At 36.2% G+C, this 20,390-nt stretch overlaps 1 protein-coding gene across 2 annotated transcripts in view; it reads right to left on the reverse strand.

Moving 5' to 3' along the window:
• PAFAH1B2 (platelet activating factor acetylhydrolase 1b catalytic subunit 2) overlaps nt 1-14,063 on the reverse strand; it is a 395,905-nt gene extending 381,842 nt beyond the window's left edge. For both annotated transcript variants that reach the window (XM_044080967.1, XM_044080966.1), the window contains exon 1: nt 13,892-14,063. The gene's annotated coding sequence lies outside the window, so the exon portion shown is untranslated. The remainder of the gene's footprint in view (nt 1-13,891) is intronic.
• Nucleotides 14,064-20,390: the final 6,327 nt, after the last annotated feature.

Consider the following 20,390-nt stretch of genomic DNA (forward strand, 5'->3'; position numbering starts at 1 on the left):
CAGCAAAGGAAGATATGAATGCTTTACTGATCAATGTTAGGAGTTTAAACAAACTCCACTCTCTACAAGCTCTTCTTACCCCTGGAGAACACGGATGTCTGTGTAGGGACTGAAACATGGTTTAAAATACGGCACTCGAGCTGTGCAGGGCTACAATGCCCTCTACACATTTAGGCCAGTTAATGCACAGGAAGGGAAAAAGAGATGGAGATGTCTCAATCTACATCCAGAAGAGAGTCACATTAAAGCTAGTAAAGCAGCATGCTGCACTAGAGCTTATGTACAAATAACTATCAGAAAAAGTTCCATACTATATATTTGCTACCCATAGGACTCCCTCTATGACAAAAGAAAGCCACAATGCCTACGTACAGGAACTAGAGTCACTCAGTTTTAAACCCAATACCATTTTCCTAAGTTCTAAACTATCCAACTATAGACTGGAAAACCTACACCACCATCAGTGAACAAGCACAAAGATTCCTAGACTTTGTTCCAGGTCAGTTGTACTGACATCTGAAATAAAACTGAAACCAGATGTGCCCTCTTTACCCAGGCCAGTAATCAAGGAGCCTCAATCCTCACCACTGACAACAGTGAGAGACGGTCACTAAAACAGGGATGGATTTACATAGTAATTTCAAATGCAGCTCTCTGCATCAAGCACAGTTTCCCCAAAGAGCAGTTCCAAGTGACTGACACACCCGCACCTGGGCATTTGATTTTCACACACACTCACTCCTGGGAAAGGCCAGCACAGATTTACTAGCTGTACCCCCTTTTGCCTAGACAATAAGGTAACAATGCTGCCACCAGCCAGTCACTATCAGGCTCTTACAAGGGTCTCCAATTATACAGAGTAAAACCAATACTAGCATAAATGGTAGAGTGTAACCCAAGCAGCAAGGATTTTTGGAGTGGCCAAGGCATCACTAGAATAAGCACAAGTACTCCCAAGATGGTAAAAGCAATCTCTAAAAGACCAGCCACAATAAAAGTTATAAAAATATTTCATAAGAAATAAAATAGAAAACATGAGAATGCTAAATATTTAAGTCCAATAAACATCAGAGTTTCAATCACAGGAGAAATAAAAATAACAGCTGGACAGATTCAAGCAGATGCAGAAAAACAATACTTAGCTAATCTCACTGTAATTCCTAACTGTCTAAAGAAGAACTGTTCCCTATCTAGCTTAATACAGCAAGGCAATATTAGATGCAGAGTTGCTTATTTCCACAAGGCAAGGTGATGTTCTTCCAACTTATACTGATCTAATTGGACTGCGATAACTGTCAAAGATTTTTTGTATCATGTTCTAAAAACAAAACAAGCTGAATTGTGAGTTCCAGCCCTTCAGTGCCGGTTACAGAATATCACATTTGATCACATGACTTTGGTATCGTACAGACTCGGAGCTTTTTTTTTTTTTTTTTTTTTTTTTTTAAGATCTGTTGCAGAATTTGAAAATTACAGAATACTTTATTTAAACATTTAATCAGTAATAACACTGCTGATACATTTTTTAACATAAGCATCTGTACAGGTCAGTGTGATAGTCATACGACAGAATTTACAACACTATTTACAAAACTCCAGCCAACCACGCTGGCACATGCCACACATGCACATCCCCACTCTCCCTGGTACAGACGGCAATAACTCGCAATGTCACAACTTCCACCAAAGGTACCTTTAAAACAGAACAGTTTTAAAACAAAACTGCCTACTACTAGTTGATGCACTGAAGTTTCAAATCCCCACCAAACCCAGTTAAAATCAATGAATAAGCAAAAATGTACACCACCACACTATACCAGCATGTAAACAGTTGCACAGATCCAGGCAATTAGAGATTCATAAGTCTGACCAGCCTTATATGAAAAGCCATGGAATTAATCAGGACACAGGGAACCTCTAAATACTGGTCCCATCTCAGTTTGAATTCATCAAGGCCGGGTCATGCTTACTGAACATGGTGGATTTATTTAAAAAGGTGAGGAAAGCAATGGATGAAAGCAAAAAAAACAGTACACACCGCATACCTTAACCTGGCCAAAGTTTCTGACAATTCCCTAGTCAAACATAGCAGAAGAGTTAAATAAAGTGGAACAAACTCCTATATCACCTGCTGGATTTCCAACTGGCTCACAGACATGGCTTGGATATCAAAACAGGAGAAGTTATCTCCACAAAGAGAACAGTCACCAGTGGAGTCCCCCAGGGTTTTGTGCCAGGACCTCTCCTGTCACCTATTTTTCTGAAGTAAAAGCCAATATCAAAGACCTGTGGCTGACTAAGTTTGCAGATGACTGCAAGCTAGGAGAAGTCAATAAATCACCAAATGACAGCCATCCTGCAGGAAGATTTGTCCTAAACAAATAACTGGTGCCAAAACCAGGGACTAAATGCTAAAAAATGTATTACTGTTTCCTTCAGGAAGTCCTCTACCACAGGGAACTATCATACTGACAATAAGCCACCAAGAGCTAACTCAGTTTTCTGGGATTTGGGAACTTATTTGGACAGTAATTTAACTTCTGACCAACATGAATCTACTGTTATGTCCTTCTATATTGTACGGCTTGTAAACAAAAGAAATGTGTCTAGATTTAGGGATGTCACTGCTCTCCTTTACAAAGCCCTCTTTAGACCATTCTCTGAATATCATGGCCTGTTTGGTATGTATCCGTCGCGATACATGCAACAACTTGAATCCCCATAGAGATACCTTACTAAAATTATACAAGTCCTAAACAACATGTCTTACATAGACTGATTCAAAGCCGTCACTATACTCTATATACAACAGACTGCTAGCTGGTGACTTGTATCTAGCTTACAAGGCATCTTCAGATCCATTACTGACTGATTTACTACACATCAGCAAGTCAAATGGCATCAGAAATATTCTGTCTAGGGATCTAAACCTCTCCTGCAACGTCAACCGAACAGTTTGGAGGGACATGTATATCTCAGAGAATACCACTGCTGTAGAACAGACTCCCCATCCACATAAAACAAACTTCATCACCATCTATATTCAAGCACAACTCAGATATATGGATGGGGAACAGAAAGATTTACCCTAGGCCTTCCCCCTCTATTACTAATGGGCCGTGACAACTCCTACATGGTCTATCCTATCCATGGCTCCCCTCCAATTATCTATTGTATGATCCCAGTTATCCTCATTAGGGTTAATATTTAATTATCGACCATGAGATGGGTAAGGTCAATCTATACCACACAGGATAGGTTATTTAGAGCACAAAAAGGGAAATTGGCTAGACTTAAAATGGCCAGCATGGGCAGCTAGTCTAGTACTTGCCTATAGCTAAATCTTAAGAAAATCTGCAGTATCATCCAATTACGTAAAAAATTCTAAGTAAGGTACCTAACCACAGTAGGAAAATTCTGTCTTGGCACCTCAGATATAAAATAAATACTGCAAATAAACTGTTCAATACATGTTTTATCCCAATACACAAGAACTAAAAACTTACGTATACAGGTGCCGCAGCCGCATCTCTCGCCACATTTGCGTTGCAATAATCTTCAACATACACAAAGCTATGCCTTAATGTTATACACAGACACACTTTCAAACCCTGTTTGGAAACAGTACTATCAGTAACCACTTGATTGAACCAGTCCATCCCTATGACATGCAGGATAATGCTATACAGACTTTTGGTGTTGGCCATAACAAATAAAACAGCATCTGAAAACTCACACTTGACTAGCACAGTTAGAAAATGCCAAGAGTTTCTAACAAGTTGTGAATGGAAACTTAAAATATTTTTCAATTTGCAGTCAACAAAAACAGCCATAAGTTCAGTAACAGACCCATGTGCTGGCTATAGATCTTAATGGGGCTCCCTTGCATTGATGTGCATCTTTGGAATTCCAAAAATAGATTTAACAACTGGACATGAACTTACAGAAAACTGAAAAACTCTAAAGAGAAATAACTTGCCACAATAGTAAAACGAACCTAATGTGCATGTAGGTGATGTTAATCTCATTAATAAAAACACAAACGCACAGATGGAAACTGTCACTACCTAAACCAAGCATTTAGCTGAACAATCAAAGGAATCAATGATGACAGGCCCATCATCCTTATCAAGATTCATAAGTCCAATAGTTTAATCACTTTAAGCAGTATTTATGGAAACACATTCCACAGATGAACTGTTAAAAACAATTCCTCTTTTGCATTTGTTGGTACAAATCCATCTAATGTCAATGCAACATACAGCCCCAAATGTTTGAATCACTGAATGCGATGGACATTTTCAAAGTGCAATTTGAGGATTAAATTGACAAGCTCACTTAAATTTCTGAAAGTCTTGCAATTACAAGTATCGTCAAAAAAATAACTGTATATTCAACTCGCGTGTGAGCAATTCTAAAACTGATAAAAGTAGCAGCCAAATTTACAAAAGTGGACAGGGCAAAAGATGAACCTTGCTTAAATTAATGTGAAGTTGTTCAACATAAAAGTCACAAGTTACATGTAGTGTGGTCACTATCAGACAAAACTTTAACCGCACACTGCTTGGCATTCTCACCTAAGAAGAACATGCTGTATTATGTTGTTCATTCTTCCTCCCCCACTGGAACTGGGGTGGACATAATGTTCTCTGCAAAAATGAGTGACCGGTTGATTTTTATTTTTTTTTTAAAGAAGCTCCTCCGACGACGACAGTTCGTCCACAAGAAGAAAGATTAACAGTGCTGTGGTTCACATCTTGTTGGGATGAGATTCCTGAGGAAATTATCTAAATCAGTAGTGGTAGAAAACAGCTCAACTCTTTCTATTTAATGGGTGAGGATAGGCACTTTGGCTTCATAATCCAATTTCTCTCTCACAAGTTTCTTGGATTTGCAACTGCAAATAGGTTTAACATATTAAGTCAACTTTAGAGACGATATCGTTGTGTTGTGACTTTTAAGAGTCAAATATTAAATAAGTAGTAATACACTCATTTCATTTAACACTTGAGTTTCTTCATCTAAAAGTGTTTTAAAATCTCATTATTGTTGCTAATGCGCAATGGCATGAGCTTTAATCCAGCATGTTTAAATAGAATAATATCATCTTGATATAACATGGAATAAGAGTCAATTCAATTCCGTAACTTCCATATTCGGAGTCCACTGAGAACTCTTTTGTATGCAATACAGTCACTTAAAGAATTAACCAGTACCAGTGACTGGTACCTAGTAAGTCTGGACTCAAATGAAGAAAATTGTGTGGTAGTCTTATTGCCTGCACTCATAAGATGATCAAATTTCGGAACTGTTGCATTCAAGAATTTTCTGGAGAAAAAAAAGTTGGGCACATTTACAACAGAACAGTGAACTGATCTTTATTCCTAGAGTTGAAACGTGAATCAGCTGGTGACCATGTACTGGGATTGTTACCCACATTAGGGGATCACATTAGTGGAAGTGCCACTTAGATAAACGACACTTAACAGAAAGGCTGATGCATCTTCTGTGCTGCCCGATAATGTGAAGTTACTTGACAATGAAGTCACTCGAGGTATAGAAAATAAGGGTTGGTCCACTGAATAACTAGCAATCTAGGCCAACAACCAACCCAGAGGACAAAGGAAAAAGTTCAGAACCATGAAAACACCTCCAAATGTTCTCAACAAGGAAGTGTTTATTCAGAACAATTGCGTACTTTTGTCTAATTCAATAGCAGACTTTGTCAGTATTTTCAGTAGTCTGCAGTTTTGACACAATCACGACTACCGTGACCCAATATAACAAATATATGCTAGTATACCAACCTTTTTAAAAATAAAAGAATTTACAAAACATAAAAAACAAATATTTTTTTTAAAGCAGGTAATACTGAAACAAAATCATTAATCCATGGGACTTGGAAGCGTTCAATTTAAGATGCCAAATTAACTCTTCACGCAGCAGCGTATTTTTCCAGCAAAACCAAAAGAGAAAACAATTTTTAAATTACGATTAACACATGAATGCTTAAGAGCAGCATTTGTTGCATTTCTGTTCTTCATATCCAAGTAGGGTTCATAAATCCTTGCCTTAAGAGAGCATTCATTTTTACCAAAACAGAATGCTCTGCAGGATGCACACATTAGGCAAGATGCACAACTACTTCAGAATTACTATCATGACTATCAAGACAAAAAATAACTTGTTAGTAACATCTAAAATGTGTCTACACCACCTACACCTCCCACAATTTTGACATCTTGTCATGTAGAAAAAAAAAAAAGAAGGGGCAGATGAAACCCTAAACATTTGTTTCAAATTCAGTCCAATCCTGCACACAAATTTGGGTTAGGCCCCAAAAATACATGTAAGACGTATGAAAAACAGTTTATGAAAAATGCAAAACGTTAAGTTTAAGGCTATAATTAAACTATTTGATGGAATCTCCAACAATTTGAAATACTGCTGTATAACAAACTTTGGATCAAACAAAAAAGGTTTGCAAGCCACTGCTAGGCCTTTTAGGTCTTAGTCACCTGATGCTGCATAGCTAGAAATTCAGTCCCTCTTCCATAGACAATGGCATAAACCATCATCAACACTGCATGGTACAACAAAATGATTACAACAAAACATCAGAAATAATAATTCCTAAAAGTAATGTATTACACAAGCCCAACTCTATACATAACCTAGCAGAAAGCTTGACACAACTGTCTTTCAAATGCCACACGTATAATGGAAAATGTCCCAAGACTCCAAAAGATTACCTGTTTTCCAGCCACCTCACTCCTGGATTTGGAGATAGATTTTAATTAAAAAAAAAAAAAAAACAGTTAAAATCATTACCAATCAAGAAAAAGGTAAAGTTAGGCAGCTACCTATCACTGCTATAGTCGCACCAACGGCAGAATCAGAAGAACCACCTTAATCCTCCTCCCAATAACTAACAAGTTAAACTCACCCCCTCTGAACATTCCCTTCAATCACAGAAAAGGAAGGGCATTCACACTAGCCAGATCTGCATTTAAGTTAGCAAATGGAGAAGACAAAAGTTTCTTCTAGTAGTCCCCATCCACCTGGAACAAAATGTCATATCATATTAGACATTAGATGCACTTTTTAATAGTTAAATTGATATTCCCCAGACACGTGATAATAGTTAACAGCTGTTACAACAGCTAGCATATAATTGCCACAACACTATCAATGGCCTTAAAAAATATATAACTCGCATATAGTATTCCTACAATACATACATATGCTGGATCACACCACAAAAAACATAAATATACAGAAATACTTTTACTTTTTTTTTTTTTTTAATATATACATATAAAATTTCTACTTCCAACTTTTACACTTGGAATGACTTACTTTTGCTATGCACCCAGCACCAGCCCACCTAGTAACGACTCCCCTCAGCATTCAAATAAGGACCTATACCATATGCCATAGCACTTATATACAACATACAAGTGTATTACTAAATTATTTATTTTCATTAATTACAGCTGTTGACCAGGAAAGTCCAACCAGGCGTCTCACTTTCAGTGGAGGCCCAAAAACAAAAGCTTTCATTATAAAAACATCAACAAAAGTTAAGCACAAACTAACTAGCATTGAAAGAGAACAAAATAATGCTTCTTAAAACATGAAGAATTACATGTGCTACACTAACAAATTTGTGACTGACTGAATATACTGAACTTGTCCTATTACGTAGTAAGGTAAACTAAGCAAAGCTAAAGTGTTAATTTAGTACATACCAAAATATGCTGCATTACACAATACAGCTTGATAAAATTTTCCAAAACATGGACAGCTAGTTGTTCACCAGTATGCATATGCATATGCAAAACTAAACATTATCCATAGAAACAAGTGCAGATGAAAATCGGAACTCGGTACAACTACAGAGAAGAAAAAAAAGCTATAGCTGACACTATTTTTTTTAATTATCCAGATAAACGATAAGTTAGGATCAGTGCCACTACCGGGAAAAAACAAACACATACAATTTCTCAATGACATTAAACACAGAAGTAAAATACACAACACAGACATCACGCAATACAATGAAAACATAAAAATAAATTAAATTTAAGAAATATTACTGACACCCTTCACACTAGCAAAGCAAGTACAAACGCCAACAAAAAACACTAGATGCATGTGTATGCAACCTGCAATCACCTCTCAAAAAGTGATACAAACTGCAATAAAGCTGATACACTGTGCAAACTAATCAAAACTATTATTATACACTGAGAAGGATGCATGTAGTACATCGCCAAGCCCTCTCAAGGAAATATGCAACAATAAAATGAGAGAGAAGGAAAACGGCAACCAATTCTACAATGACATAAAAGTTTGCTATGCAATCACGGGATGTGAACAATTTACAAAATTATACAACACTAAAGAATAAAGCTAAATGAAGACAAAACATACAAATACTATAGCTTCTGAGCTATCACTGCATGCAATACTGAACACGCTGCCAAGGAAGTATGGTTTACACACAACACCAGACAGCAGTACATAATTCTAAGTAAGCTGCAATAACAATTAGAAGAAGCTCAGCAATAAATATGAAACCGGTCCATTAGATAATCAGGATCAGGTAAAACAACACAGAACCAGATGGCAAGAAAAGAATACCAAGTCAAATTTAAATAATATGTCACAAATGACCCCTTGTATGATAAACTGACAAGGACCGACTTCCAACTGAAGGTGGCATACCACTGTAACTGAAGATTTTTTTTTTAATTTAATTCAGAATTTTGTTTATTTTCAGGGATGCACCTGAACTGATATGCTAGAGATTTCCCAAGCTTACTCACAGTAAAGGAGTAACAGTAGTCTCCAAACTGACTTTGTGGAATACTAACCAGTTTATCAACCAAGGGACTAAGTTCATTCCAAGTAGTTTTCCATACAGTAACACTGCAAAAGAGAGGCCCATTAAAAAAATAAAAAAAAAAATTATGAACAAATTCTGGCAGAATAGGATTCAAACTACAGGTCAAATCCTACCAAGTACCAATTTCATAGATGAACACTGAAGAGTCCAGAAGACAGGAGCATCCTCCAATGACCTTTAGTGCTGGGTCATAGATGAAAGATTGTTGGTCTTACGACTTTTTGGAAGGAGGAATTTGAGGAATTATTGACCAGGATGAAACAGGTAACCTCTCCAAAATCATTTTTGTGTCATATTGACGTTTGCAATATTTCTTTTGTAAATATAATGGAGTGGTCTTGATTATATATTACTTTCAGATTTTTGCTTGGTCAGAACACAGCATGAATGATAAATTGCCCACAAATTCTCTCTCCTGGCCATCAGTGTCTACTTCAGGAAGATTCCAAGATAGACTGTTCTGAAACACCTTTAACAGCAAGCATGCTACTTAAGACACAGTGAAAGAGAGTGAACTAAAATGGGTTACTGTCTCGTCTACAGGACTCTAAACAAGACAAGACAACAGCTAATAGAAAAAGAGTACAGCTAAAAGGATTTACAGATTCTACACAAAAAAAAAAAATTATTCCCTGTCTATATAGTATAACCCCATACTAACAAAGCTGACAGGTGATGACTTATTGACTGCCATATCTCCAACAAGCACCATTCTAAAGAACACACTAGTCAAGACCCAGTTAAAAGTGCCATTACCACCAGACTTCTTGTCAGTTGTGGTTGAGCACATGCAGGTGGGACTGACAGAGGACTACAGCCATCAACAGTGTTTTTTTTTTTTTTTTTGGATTCTTTCTCCTCCCAGGGAGTCATCCTACCAGTCACCCCAGTGCCCTACGTCCATGCTAGGTATACCAGCCACTTCAATCGTCCCGGACTATTATATTGGGGGGGGGGGTGCTGCTGTCCTACAAGCAAACTTTTTTGAAAATTTAATCTTAACCAGTTTCACCCTGATGTGCATGATATGGTTGGCCTGGGGGGGGGGGGGCATGCAATGGGCAAACTGCTCCATCTCCCACACTTTTAGATGGTCCTATTGTTGGCTGCCATACCCCTTCAGCTAAACACACTGCTAATGGCCTCCCAGCCTCCTGTCATGAATTTCCTATTGTATCAAGTGTCCCACTCAAGTCATCCTCCCCCCTACAGACAGCACACACAACCTCCCTAACACTCTGTCATTCACCAAAGCTGATAAACAACAGAGTCAACTGACCTGAGTCAAAACTTTCTCTCTCTACACCATTGGAACAGCAGCAGTCAATAGTGTTTGTAGCCAACATTAACACCACCCAATATAAAAGTGCTGAGATGGCATTCACAAACAGACATTGAAGGGCTTCCTCAGCGATTCATTCATCAGCCATGGATTAATGAACTTACTAATACTTACATGTGTCACAATGGACACAAACACTGCCCAAGACATGGAATACATGTGAAACAGTCTTCTATATACTATTGCAAGCATTGAAAATACAGTATCCAAAAGAAGAAATTTCAGAATTTTTGGCAGTTTGCTTCACCCAGGATTCCAAAACGGACATAACTTTGGTAAAAATAAAGCCAGCTGTGAATGGTGGGTGGTTTTATTTCCAATGCTTCTGGTATCAGTATGAGCAAGCTGCAGTCCATTGATGGCCCTCTAAGTTGACACTTACCCTGGTGATGGGGAACAAATGGGATGACTGCTCAGGTGGGGACTAATGACCGACAGCATGAACAAAAAAAATGCAAAAAAAGTATACATGTAATATTTTGATAAGAATAATGAATTTTACAAGCTGGGTATTATCAGCACATTGACAATACAAAGTTCAACTCAAAAGATATCGAAAACAGAAATGATAAAAGCAAATATGACAGCAAATCAGGTTAATCAGTGAAGCAGCAAAAGAGTTAACAGCAACATACCAACCACATGCTGACCCATCATCATTTGGCTGTGTTAGTCATGAATATGACTAAGCAAGCAAGTGTGGTTGGGACAACTGAGAATACATAAGGCCACTCAGCTTGGCGAAGCAGAGAGGAAGAGGGCAAGTGAAACTGCCGAGGCTTTCAAACAATGTTTTCAAAGGCCTCAGCAGGGCCCAAACAGACTGCACAATGTCCAAGATAGCAAGTCAATGATAACGAATTTTTATGCAGTGACTGACATTACGAAAACAAGGCAGGTAGCAATGGACGTGCCCTGAGACCAGAGGGGAACAGCTGCTGCCAGTGAGCAATATGTGAAATAATAAATAGTACATAAAATACATTTATGGTTATTAAGTGTTTTCAGGCGACTGTATGGGAAGATAATTTAACTCAATAACAAAATTTGGGTCTTTGTTGTTTTTCAGAGAATGTATATTCCAGAGCTCAATTCTGGAAGACCGTCTGCAATAAATCTAGTGTGGTTAACAGTGTCCAGAGAACATACTAGGATAACGGTAGCTGTATTAGCATGCATTTCAGAATTACCAATGACCACTTACCACACAATGACTCAAACTTAACCTTGTGGCACACAAGGACAGTAAGGAGGGTAAAGACACTGATCTGCCAGCCAATAATCATATGAAATCTCGCATAAAGAAACAGCAGAATTTCATTCAGCTGTAAAGGAATTACCAAATTCATTCATTAAAAGGAAATGCAGAAACAAAGCCAAGAATGCTCCACTGAGGTTCCTACCATCCAAAGCTATACATGTAAAAGACAGACAGAAAAGAACCATGGCTGCTGAAAAAACTATGTTTTTCATCACAATAATCACCACCAAGATGATTAATCACTTAAGTTTTACTACTATCACAGATTCCCAGCAGATTTGAAAGGATAAAAATATGCACCTGTCTACAAAAGTGAAAACATACACATATACATACAAGAATCAATTGTCAAAGGTTTGGAAATAGGTCATTCTTCAGAGATAAATTATGCTACAATGCTACAGTGGTGGAACATACGGGAACTGCAAGCGCCCCTACTACCTCACCGACACAGTGTTAAGGCATTTTAATAATGCAACAATAACAAAAAGAAAACAAAATGTAAAGGGGATGGGTAAACAGTGTGGAAGAAGTGAAAGGATGCACGAGAAGTGGAACAAAATGATAACAGAAAGGAGGCTATAATGAATGATGCACAGTCCTCTGTTTTCCCATCTGCAAGTGATACAATTTATCTCTTTACAGCCTTCTGGGGGTTGTCCAGTCGGGAGAACTAACAGTTTTTGTTGTAAGCATCATTTAACAAATAATTGCAGTCATTACCTGGTCCAAAAAAGGACAGTATTCCGATACTTGCAGCTTCGGAACTAAAACAATTTTTATACTTCATTCTGCTTAGCTTCTTACTCTTCAACTGTGAAAGGAGAAACCTGCCCCAAGTATTATAAAGGCTAATAATGTGATTCAATACAGTACTATTATGGCTCAAGAATAGAAAACAGTCTGCAGCAACTAACAAGAAAGCAACAACATTTTAACAGAAAAAAAATATATGCCCATGGCTCAAAGGATTTTTTTCAAAGTGATAACATACACTGCTCACTGATGGATACAACCAAGTACAGATGGAAATCAGAAATGTAGCAGTCTTCTTGTTAAATACTCAGTGTAAAAGGGTGCAATTTCCAGGGGCAAAATTGGAATAGGTGTAGTCCATTACCAACGATGGACAGAAAACATTAAAAAAGATTATTCCCTTATTCTCCAAAGCACAATACAGTTACAACAGAACAGTGGAAGTTTATTCATCAGTTGTACAACACAAACTGCATGGAAACTAAAAAGGAAGATTTTTACACAACAAATCTCTCAGATAAAATTTCAGTTACAGATCATACAATTTCAGTTACAGATCATACAATCAGACCCAACAATGCAGAACTCCCAGAGCACCGCAGAAACTGATCACTTGGATATAATAAATCTTCCCTGAACACCAGAAAGTAAACCAAAACACAAACATTGATTATTACAAGGACTTCAACTATAGCTTAGCTACCTTCTTAAAACCAATCGAGAAAAAAAACTCATGGAAGGAGATCGTTTCCCCCATGTGTTTCTGATACAAGAGGTTTGGGAGGTCAACTCAGTGAAAGTTCTAGCTTTGCTGGAGTTTTCATTTTGCTTCTACCCATAAAACAGCAAAAATTCCGGTTCTCCTCATTCATCCTTCCAGAATGTAATGCGATGACCCGTCTAGTATCCCCAACTACAGTGCAAACCATCTGGAATACTAACAAAATCAACACACTCAATTATCTCTTACGTCCTGCACACCATCAAAGTCCTCCCTATATGTATATTACAGGCTTCTCATCTCCCACTATTCAGCTAACATTCTACCCATTTTCTGCAGAACAGCTCAGTTATATTAAGTTAAATAAAGCAGTCATACAACAATAAAATCCATCAACTTAAAATACTTGTACTTTTTCTACAGATGCCCGAAAATACAAACAGGCAGCTTGAATAAATATTACTCTTAATAAGAAGAAACGAATTATATCAGCTAAGAAGAACGAGTGGAGTTCGCTTAAGTTACTTTCCAGTAAATAATTAATACGTGCATGTTTTCCCTACCACTATTCAGCATTGGAAATGCCAAATCAGAGAAATATCAAGACACTAGAAAGTTCTAATCCAGAACCAAACACTTTGCTTTTTGTTACTAAAAATGGGCGCACTGAAACAAAATATTGCAGCCACTATCATTTCAATAAGTGCCCCCATTCCAAGCTTAGGCCGAAAAGTGCACAATGCCATCACAAACTAATGCAACCTGTCACTACCATGACAGTGGATCCTGCAGCTCCCGGCGCCTGTACCACTGAGGCCCCCTCCCTTTCTGCAATTACAAACAGCCCAAGGCGGGCCATAGCTTTGTCCACCTTGTAAATGTACTGCATCAAAAACTTACTGTTTGGAATAAGATCTCCACTACAAAACAAAATTATTTTCTTTTCTCTTATTTTTTCTAAACGGTACGCGTTCGCGCTTTTTCGGTAATACTGCAGCAATACAACGTCAGAAACCTTTCAATTCTGTCTGCAGTATTCAATTTACTTCCGGTTCCCCATCCTCAGAATGACATTACACAGGAAGTCCCTCCTTTCCAGCATACCCAGTGAAGAAATAAGAGTGGTGAGCAGGTATAAAACATTTACGTTAAAGTTGTCAGGAATGCCATTGAAACTAGTTGGACACTCGCTCAATGAACGGAAAGAAATTTACACATCAAGAAAGTAACATTTGTTTGATAAGACCGGCATTGTTCTTCGTATCAGGATTGTGATCAGTCTCTTTATGTTATGAAGTCATCAGACATAACCCTTTTACTCAGTAAAGGCATTTTATCTCTAAATTCACTCCTAATAACATAACTCTCGACGAAGCAGGGGAAATTCATACCTCTCAACTGTCCAAATTTTCGCAGAATGTCCACATTTTTGACTCATAATTTTGGTCTGTTTCTCATAAATTTGTGGTTTTCTATTTTTTTTTTTCTGGCAAATCAGTGAGGATTGAATTCAAGAAATAAAGAAAGGCATGATAAATTGATGACCCCGAAAAATAAGGGAGGTTTAGACTTACCTAACTTTGCGTTATATTATTTAATAATAAATTCTAATAGAATCTTAAGAGTGGCTAACTTTGATATATCCAGTAGTAAATGGTCACCTAAGTGGTTGGTTCTGAACTATAAACATGCTGTTAGTTTGGGTATTAACTCTAAGGTATTACCCTTTTTACAGAAAGATACCTTCAAATTGTATGCTTTGATGGAGCATATTAGAGTATACATAATATTGTTACAAAATTTGTTTCAAACTTTAAATCTCTTGCAATATATGATGACTTTCCAACCCTTTCACAAGAATCCGAATTTGAAAATCAATAATCAATTGATAGATCTTAAAAAATTTCCACTTATAGTTAATCTAACTGTACTTGATTTATACCCTTATCTTGGTATCTCAATACAAAACACGTTAAAAGAGATGAGCCTTCCTAAATCTTATTTAATTATAATGAGACAATTAAAGGATCTTTCCATAACTTATTTTAATGATTTCAGAATTAAGGAAGAAGATTTAACTAATTGTTCAAATTTATGGCAAACTCTTATGCAGGACTCTAAATATATAACGTCTACATATAATCTGGTAAAAGACTTGACATATAAAAACCAAATACTCTTGTCAAAATACTGGAAGGATAAAATAGCATTGATTGATGATAATGAAATATTAAAAGCAATTAACCTAACTTTAAAATCAGTATCTCTCCAAAAGTTATTATTTACGCAATTGATGATATTTAATAATGCCTATTACACTCGTCTCAGTCTGCATAAATTTAATTCAAAAAATTCACCTAAATGTCCATATTGTATAGATCAAACGGCTGACCTTTTACATATGTTCTGGAGCTGTAAATGTATATTTAAACTTTGGAACTCTTTAAAAATTCAATTACAAAAATGGGTTATCAGCATTCCACACTTTCTTGGGAATTTATGATTCTACATATCCCACCAAACAATTTGGACAGATCCCAAATGATCATACTTATAAATATTTTATTATTAATGAAGCTTTATATAGCTACAAATTGGTTGAATCCATCCCAGATTTCATGGGAAAACTTTAAAAGTGTAGCGATAAAACATATTCTAGCACATAAATTATTAATCAAAGATCATAAGAAAAATATATATAATCTGAAAATCTGGGAACAAATCTTTAATATTGTGTTGGCTTAATGTTCCGAATCCAGTTATCCCCTGGAAGTACATACTTAAGTTGGAAGTCCGTATTAATAAGCCTGTATATTGATACCAGATCTTTTAATGCTCTTTTCCAGAATTTTATTTCAATGTATAATGATCTTATTTAACTGTTGGAAGCATTCATGTATATAATTTATATATATTGTAGCATTGTTGTTATAAGTTTCTTTTAGATACTGTTTTCTTTTTTGTTTTTTTTTTTTTTGGCTTTGTGTATTATTGTATTAACAATTGGAAAATAATAAAGATTTATTATTGAAAAAAAAAGAAATAAAGAAAGGCATTTGAGTTTCAGACTTCATATCCTTCAGAAAATGCATGGTAACACAAAACCTTTTATTTTAGCAACTTTCTAAGTTTATAAGAGCAATATTTAAAATTTGTCCGTATTTTGGGGTTTTTGTCCCCCCATTATTTTTGGCTTTGTCCAGATTTTTTGTGATAAGAAGTTGAGAGGTATGGAAATAATCAGGGCTGCTTTTAAGAGATTACTACTATTAAAATAAGACATTCACAGAACAGCAGAATATGAATCAATATACATAATAAAAGAAGTCAACTCCAATTATTGCCATTATTTATTAAGTGTAATTCACCACTTTCCCCCCTAAAAGTCGTCAATTTTAAGGAGGGGATTAAGAGAGGAAGAGCCAAAATGTGAGTTAAAATAACAGACGTCCATGAAAATCAGGGCTGGCATTGCCTGTTTGCTGTAGAATGTGGAACTTATGTAACCCCTTAGCATGCAGGCTGTTGTAGCAGTGTTTCCAGTATTGGTCATAAATGTCTCTTGAATTCCAATGACTTGGGACCAAAGTAGGATCATCCTTCTGTGTGCTATAGGTTACTTTACAAAAAAAAAATGCCTAAACTGCAAACTATCAAAAGGAAGAGCATTATTCATATATAACCTGAAAAACATTTAGCTACAGCCATTATTAGTGCACAATCTGATGTGCTGTAACAGGTTTGTATAAAGTTATTTGACAGCTGTCCCTTTTTAAGCAGCATAATCCCTGCATGGGCATTATTTGATACATGTTAATATTATATGAAACAATAAAATAACTAAAATTTTATAAGAGTGAGATTTTATTATTGACAAAAATACCAAGCCCAATTCTTTGTATTGATATATCCTGTTCTGAAAAAATCTCACATTTCAAAAAAAAAATATCTGACTTCAGGAATGTGAAAATGTGTCAACCTAAGATATTGTGCTATATATAAGCTGAAAAGCCTAGAATGACATTTGTCTGATGGACATACATCTCAACTGCCCAGATCTTTGCAGAATGTCCAGATTTTTGCCACATGCTTTTTGTGAGTTCCTCATAATTTTTTTTGCTGGTAAATTATTGGCAAATCACTGAGGATTTAAGTCAGAAAACAGACAGACATTAGAGTTTCAGACTTCATACCCTTTAAGAAATTCACACAATGCAAAACCTATTATTCTATAAATTTGTAAGTTTGTAAGAGCAATATTTAAAAATTGCCCCTATTTTTTGTCCTTTGCCCCCCCCCCCCACATACACAGTATTTATGGCTTTGTCCAGATTTTGTGCTTAAAGAGGCTGAGAGGTATGCTGAAGCAGACTCTTTCTCTGTGAGCCTCCTTCAAACCACAGAAAAGTGAAAAAAAAAAAGACCCCATGACACACGGATTTGAACCAACCACAGTTTTACTTGGGACAATTTTAATCTGAAGTCAGATGCTTACATGCATTGGTAGCTTTTTGAATTTAACTTGATCTCACAGAACAATAATTTCAAACCTGTACAGTATTTGCAAACACGTTTGCATCTGTCTAGGAATAGACTTGAGCTGTAATATATATATATATATATATATATATATATATATATATATATATATATATATATATATATATATATATATATATATATATACTTCTTGTCAAATATAGTCAGTAAAGGCTTATAATGAGATTGATGCACAAGACACATGCATAGCAATAGCTTTATTAAAAGACCTGGAATACTGTCTATCAGAAGACATGCATCAATTTATTATGACTCCAGTTCTTAAACTAATAAACTAACAAAAGTAACAATGCGTGTCCCACTTTATTTAAATAGTTTATAGTAATGAATAGAATAAGATAGGTTATGATTTTATATATAGTTCTTTCAAAACTCTATACTGTGATGCACATCATTTGCTCAATATATGGGCAAATGCAAGGATTATTTCAAATATGATATAGGACATTATTTAATAGTTGTTTATAACACTCTTAGGCATTTGAGTTTTCATAAGAGGAGACCTCTGCTTATTTTATAGAGCCTTAACAGACCTTACCTTGTCAGACCTGATACATATTCACAAATCAAAAGGTAGCATTAACACCCGCTCTAGGGATCTCAATCTATTTTGCAACAAAAATAAGATATATTAGCGGGATGTGTATGTATCACATAGGATACCAGTTCTATGGAGCCATCTTTTGCTCCAAGTAAAGCAAAGTAATTCACTAATTCTATTCAAATGTAATTTGAATGACTGGATGGGAAAACGCAAATCCATTCATACACACACCGGTTTAGCATCCAAGTCCCTCTTGAATAGGGGCAAAAACTATCCCAACATATCCATATCCTGACCAACTCTGGATTATTGATTCATAAAACGGGCTAAAAACTACAATGGGAAAGTAAGACTAGGCTTCTTAAAATCCTCAGATCAATAGCCTAGTAAGTACCTATGAACCTATAATAGTTCTTCTTTACACTCTGCTTAGACTTGAGTATTTCTTCAACTTTTTTTTGAGTCTGCCAAATGTTGATCACTGCTGATTTTATACTGATTGTAATGTGTGCAGCATGGTGATTACACTCAAATATTGCAAAACAGACAAACTAGTTAAGTGCTTCTGTAAAGACACAGTCTAAAAAATTGTTAAGCACCACTGCTTAAGTTGTAAAGACTGGGTATCACACAAGGCAGTAAAACTTGCCAGCACTGGCCAACAAACTGCAGCAGCAGCATAACTAAAAACAACTTTCTTTCTGCCAACTGTCTGTGCCAGTAATCTGTCCCTGACTTTCTTTCTCTAATATAAGACATATCATGCTGCCTTTTTGATAGCACTTGCTAAGTGCTTTACAGCTCTGAAAGCCAGCAAACACTTTGTACTTTTTTCTGTAACTAGGAAAACATGGAGCAAATGAAGCTCCATGTACTACAAAGAATTATGATTGGGTCTCAGTCATAACCGTCTGTTATGTATTCTTGACAAGGATGTCAAGATTGATCTCTCGAGCTTTTCTCTCAAGGTGAATTTCTTGGCATCCATGTCTGGAACATAATATCATGGTTACAATCAGTGACCCAATCATAATCCTCTATATTCTGATAATACTCTGGCTCTGCTTCTTCTTCTTTCTGAAAATATTATCATGCTAAGAAACTTCATGCCATTGAGTAAGAGCATTGCTATCTTTGCTATTTCACTCTTCCTGGTTTTGCACTTCAGAGGTAATGTCTTGACAGTTCATTCTTTTTTCAATGTGTTTTTTCTGCATGATACCTTGATTGTGCTGTTTTTGACCTATGCACTATCAGTCTGCTTTCTTGCACCAACATTCTACTTACTTTCTGTTGACTTGCATCAGCCTGAAGTACAACTTGATGTGACATACAACCTAACTTAAGTGCTGGAACTTCTGTAATGTGTTTTCAAAATCTCAAAGATTCTGTCTTGTTCTGTTGACCAAAAACATTATGTGTCATAGGTTTGTAGGTCCATAGGTGATTACTAGTCTAATGGCACAAGAGCCTTTACAAGCTTGGTGGTCCTGATGCAGAGTAAACATTTGACAGAGTAAGATGGGATTTATGAGCAGGGCAATGGAATCATTTGCATTCCCTGATAAAATTATATGGTTGATTAGGAGGATATATAAGGGATCGAAGGAGAAAATTAAAGTGGGTGAGTTCCTCTCTAACAATTTCTATTTGAACAGAGAAACCAAGCAGGGGCATCCTCTTTCCCCTTTGTTATTTGCATTATACTTAGAGCCATTGACAAAGAAAATAAGGGACCCAGAAATTCAAGGATATAAAAGCTGTCTCTGTAGATGATATTATTTTAAACCTGATTAAACCAGAAAAGGACATTTAATTGTTGTGGAACACTTTGAGACAGTTTAAAATCTTTTCAGGATAGAAAATTAAACAAGCTAAAACAAAGGCAATAGCTATAAAGTATGTACTCACACGCAAATTGGTTCAGCAATATCCATATTTATGGGACATGATAAAATGAAGTACTTAGGAGTATGGATTAAAAAGGATTCGGGTGTGACAGATAAGGATATGTGGGAAGAGACTAATAAAAAGATAATAAAAAAATGAGAAACTGGAAGGTTTGTTATATGGATATTGATAGCAATATGCAAGCAGTTAAAATATTTTAGTCCCTTTAGTTTTATACACAGGTCAGGCATATTTTTATCAACTAGAGAAGAAGTTGTGGATAGCAATTAATAAAGAGCTGAAAGGTTTTATCTGGGAGAGGAAGAAGGCAAGAGTTAAGTGACATAAGATGATTCTTCCGATAGAACAAGGAGGATTGGGATTACTCAATTTAAAGGCATATTT

Source organism: Protopterus annectens, chromosome 8.part0 (genome assembly GCF_019279795.1).
Source record: "Protopterus annectens isolate FY-2018-M chromosome 8.part0, PAN1.0, whole genome shotgun sequence".
Lineage (NCBI taxonomy): Eukaryota > Metazoa > Chordata > Ceratodontiformes > Protopteridae > Protopterus > Protopterus annectens.